This window comes from Limulus polyphemus, unplaced genomic scaffold, assembly GCF_000517525.1.
Source record: "Limulus polyphemus unplaced genomic scaffold, Limulus_polyphemus-2.1.2 Scaffold3856, whole genome shotgun sequence".
Lineage (NCBI taxonomy): Eukaryota > Metazoa > Arthropoda > Merostomata > Xiphosura > Limulidae > Limulus > Limulus polyphemus.
The window spans coordinates 65,790-70,693 of record NW_013669466.1 but is presented as its reverse complement, the minus strand read 5'-3'; the positions used below and the strand labels follow the sequence as shown (position 1 = coordinate 70,693).

The following is a 4,904-nucleotide window of genomic DNA, read 5'->3' as shown; positions in this document are numbered from 1 at the left end:
CTTATATAAGTTTTCTTCATTACCCATTCAAGCCGTCTCCAACAATTCATTATTAGTCTCAAAGTGGGTTCCTCGTCATAGAAAAAGAATATTATTTAGTTCACCAAAATGAAATTTTTTATTATTATGTTCTTTAACAAAAATACAAACAAACTGAAGAAAAGAGAAGAACGTTAATGTCAAACGAATATGCATCCTCACTCATTCTGATTTTTTTGTGTGAAGTATACGTCTTTTAGTCTCAAAACTACTTGTTGTTGTCTTTCTTTTATGTATTGCGTTATGCATCTGTACGTGATGGAGAAAAATTGATATAATTTTCGAATTCAGCTTAGTATAAGAATTATTTCTAACGTTTTACACTATCCATTTATTTTGTTAGGCTTAGTATATGAATTATTTCTAACGTTTCACACTATCGATTTATTTTGTTAGGCCTAGTATAAGAATTATTTCTAACGTTTTACACTATCCATTTATTTTGTTAGGCTTAGTATATGAATTATTTCTAACGTTTTACACTATCGATTTATTTTGTTAGGCCTAGTATAAGAATTATTTATAACGTTTTACACTATCCATTTATTTTGTCGTCAAAATGTTGAAATGTTTTACAAAGTTGTTTCATAATCGTAATTGTCAAAACATTAAACAGGTATTTTTATAGTGTTTTAATCGTAGTCTATACTATTATAAGGTGAAAAGTATAAAGATATACACCTTGATTTATAATTTTCACAACATTCATCAAATTCTGACTTGATGTGGAGTTACTTCTATTAAAACAAGCACAAAAGCTATTATAATTTAGGCGAATAATTAGTCCTCAAACTGACATAAATGCGACTACATGCCTACGACGGTTTTAATGTCTTGACATTTTTACATGTTCTACAGTAATTCCTATACTCCTAACAAAATAAATGGATAGTGTAAAACGTTAGAAATAATTCATATACTAAGCCTAACAAAATAAATGGATAGTGTAAAACGTTAGAAATAATTCTATACTAGGCCTAACAAAATAAATCGATAGTGTAAAACGTTAGAAATAATTCATATACTAAGCCTAACAAAATAAATGGATAGTGTAAAACGTTAGAAATAATTATTATACTAGGCCTACTGAGATGATAATGAAATAAGTTTGAAATGATGGTAAAATCTTCATAAACAGCTATAAACAATACACATAATTAGTGTTTAAAGTAACTTTAATTTCTTGCTGGTACGGTAGGAGTGTTTACCCTCCCCACCACCCTCACATATTTTATGTAAATCAACACTATTAATTCATGCTGACCGTAGCTTCAACATTTGAATGTACATATTTTAATCCTAACTGCTACTACCGTTAATAAAAATAAAAAATAGTTCATTTAAGTTTGATTTGAAAACATTTTAGGTTGGAATGGACTCAGAAATAGAACCTAAATCACGTGTATTCGTCCCATCTGATTGGGAGTAGAGCCTGAAGCGCTGTATATATTTACAACAACCTTCCCAAAAACCAATGTTTATGAAGATAGAAAACAATTAATACAAAATGAAATAATACCTGAACTGACCATAATAATATAACAATGTTAAGTGTAATAACAATGAAACTGTACACTGAACTTAATATTTAGTGGGTGTAAAAAATTTTCCCACTAGCCTTATTTAAATACTCCCTCTAGCAAATACATATAGCTAGCTAGAGGAAGTAATAAGTAACGTTAAATATGTAGTAAAAGCCGAAAAGGAAACACAATAAGCCTCTAGAAAGACGAAAGTTCTATGAAAATAACAAATACGAGAGGCGTTAACAGGACAAAGAAATTAATAATAAAAACTATGTTTCTAAAATAATAAATAAACCTAAATAATGAGACTGGGATAAGTTTAAAATTGATATTCAAATCTTCAGAAACAGTTGTAGACATATATGTTGAGAGTGACGTTAACCAATGTGCCATAGGAGTCGATGAACAAATTGGTAAATGACATCAGGCCTACTTTTCAAGCTGTGACGCAAGCGTTCGCGCCTCTTGTCTGCCTGATAGCTCATGAACAGAAACAGATAACAACTTCTTCAAGTTGACAGTGTTCCTTGGGGTGCTTTATTCATCAAATATTACCCCCTTTTATGTACACTTATAATACAGAAACTTATTTGTTTGGAATAGAAACCATGAAAAATAACAGTCAAAGGTGGGATTGTTTCCATAATAACTCTAAGTACAACCGGTAGAGAGCGTGCTAGAGAAGCATTTCTCACAAAGGTAGAGAATATCACGATAGGAAATGCCATAAAAGGTCTGAAGCAGCACGTTTTACAACAATCATTTGATTGTTTATAATTTGATGTAAAGTGAGCTAACTGTATGGATCATAACCAAGACAATGTACCTTTATGATGAATGAAGCCATATTACAACAAATTAACTAGGAGTACATAATGTCATAAAACAACACAAAAGAACATAAAAAAATATAACGATAATAACGTATTGAATCATTAGTTGGAACCCTTCCCTCCCATTCGCTGTCAACGACATTTTCGGTCGTAATTCCAAAATCATCTTATTAGCTTTGTGTTAATCTTAGATCTGTATTTACTAAGGTAAAACTGCAAAATAATGACAATTAAAAAAAAATAATTATTAACAAATATAATAACCAACAATATTACGAAGAAAAATGGGGTAGATCATTACTTACAAAACACCAGGAATTTTGCAAAACATTTGGACAAAGCATTCGTGTCTTTACGGAGATATATATTATGGACGGTACAAGAATCGGAAGTCCTGAGATTGTCAAGTTGGTGGCGTTTCATATAATAAGTTATTCAAGCAGTTTGCTGATATAAATAGCGTCTCAACTACTACTCTGATATTGAGGAAAGCCCTCGTTGATATTGGATATAGCAGATATAGAGTAGTTGACATACTTCTACACACTATTCCTTACTTTCATTCAGAATTTCATATAAATATTAATACATTGCATAGTTTGTTTATAAAATAACACAACCGATATAATATTTAGAAGTTTCTTGAACCTGGCGTAAGGTTCTATATGTTTAATCACTATGATATGAGCTGTATTGGTTTGGAGGACTTACGTACGCAGAGCAACACGTGTGTGACAAAGATGTGGCATCCCAGACTGGTGTTTTTCTTTCGTCCTTGAGCTTTCTAGCGTCCTAGTACAAGTACATAGTCTACAAGCTCGTTCATTGCACACGCGTCTTTACAATTTGTCTAAAGTGTACGAAAATAAGCCTATCGAATTAACTGGTAAGTTATTCACTACCTTATTCTGGTTAGTACTTTCGTATAAATATATAACTTGTTATAACAAGCAGTTACCAGTTTTAAACTTTTAGATCTTGAACTTGTTACAAGAACACCAGAATAATCTTGTCGCAAATCGCATGTCGCGACCGCGTCATGGCGCGTTTCTCCACGTTAACACGCCGAAATCAGCGTAGAGAAGTTTTTCGTTAGGCTGGCTACATTTTACGATTGGTATTTGTTATTAATGTGGCGGAATGTTTTAATTGCAATAGCGCATGATAAATTTACACTTACGTGTTCAACTTTAAACAGTAAATTTGTGGTCAGATATTTAAATATCACAAATGCACGTCCAAACGAGAAGGGGGCTGTAACACACGAAATAACAGCCATTTTGGGAAAGTTGACGTTGAAATGGTTTATCCCCATTTCGTTTACTCCCATTTAATCTGCTCTAATCATATACCAAAATAAATTGCATATATCTTTTTCTGTAAACTTGGTATGCCAATTTATTTTGTACGTGAAAAACTTTAGAGCTAGGTTTTTTATGTGATATATTTTTAGTGTATATGTGCATTTAACATGTGTGAACGTTTTAAAAGTTTATTGAATCATATTGTAAAGAATATAAATACAAAAATGCTTTGTTTCTAAAACTTTGCGAAAGTTATTTTTTGTGTTAAATCTTATTCGTTATTTGGCAACCTGATACTTGTATTTTTATTTAGGTTTATTCCCATTTAGTCTATTGCAAATGGGAGTAGACGAACTGTGATGTCACCCTTGAAATAAGCATGCAAGTTTACGTCACAAATCCATGAAATCCACTCAACAGTTGTAAGAAATTGAATTTCAGTTCGCACGTAATCAATAAATATTGTGTTTATTAATCAAAGCAATACGAGCCCCCCAGTGGCACAGCGGTATGTCTGCGGACTTACGACGCAAGAAACCGGGTTTCGATACCCGTGGTGGGCAGAGCACAGATAGCCCATTGTGTAGCTTTGTGCTTCAAACAAACAAAACAATACGAAAGGGTCACTTACCGATCAAACTGTAAAATAATAACGAGTGTTCGCGTTTAAGCGTTATAATCAGTCAGGCTTACCGTGAAGTCACTGGACGACAGAAAATAATAAGAATAACAATTATTTTATCGATAAAAAAAATATATTTGTTTTTGTTAGGGCAATCGATTCACAATCTGCTGATCACGGGTTCGAATCTCCATCATCGAGCGTGCTCGCCCCTTTCAGCCGTGAGGGCATTTTAGCGTGACGGTCAATCCCACTATTCGTTTATAAACGAGTATCCCAAGAGTTGGCGGTGGGTGATGTTAACTAGCTGCCTTCCCTCTAGCATTTCACTGTTAAATTAGGGACGGCTAGCGTAGATAACCCTCGTGTAGCTATGTTTTTGTTTTTTATGTCATTGCGTAAAACTAGAATATGTTACTAAGGCCTTAATTTTCGTAAGCATAAAATGTAATACACTTTCTTGTTTCAATTGAATTACCGGATTCAAGTCCGATTAAATATGGCCGACTTGTGTCTGTATTTTTATGAAAATTTGTTGATGAACAAAGTAACAAGTCCGTACTTCCGTTATATTGATGAG

General features: G+C 32.8%; 1 protein-coding gene across 2 annotated transcripts in view; it reads left to right on the top strand.

Moving 5' to 3' along the window:
• LOC106470173 overlaps window positions 1-4,904 on the top strand; it is a 30,216-nt gene that overhangs the window by 1,693 nt on the left and 23,619 nt on the right. The window contains exon 1 of one of the 2 annotated variants that reach the window (XM_022398773.1): window positions 3,235-3,284. The exons of the other annotated variant lie outside the window; for it this stretch is intronic. The gene's annotated coding sequence lies outside the window, so the exon portion shown is untranslated. Of the gene's footprint in view, window positions 1-3,234; window positions 3,285-4,904 lie in introns of those variants that run through there. 2 annotated transcript variants of the gene reach the window in all.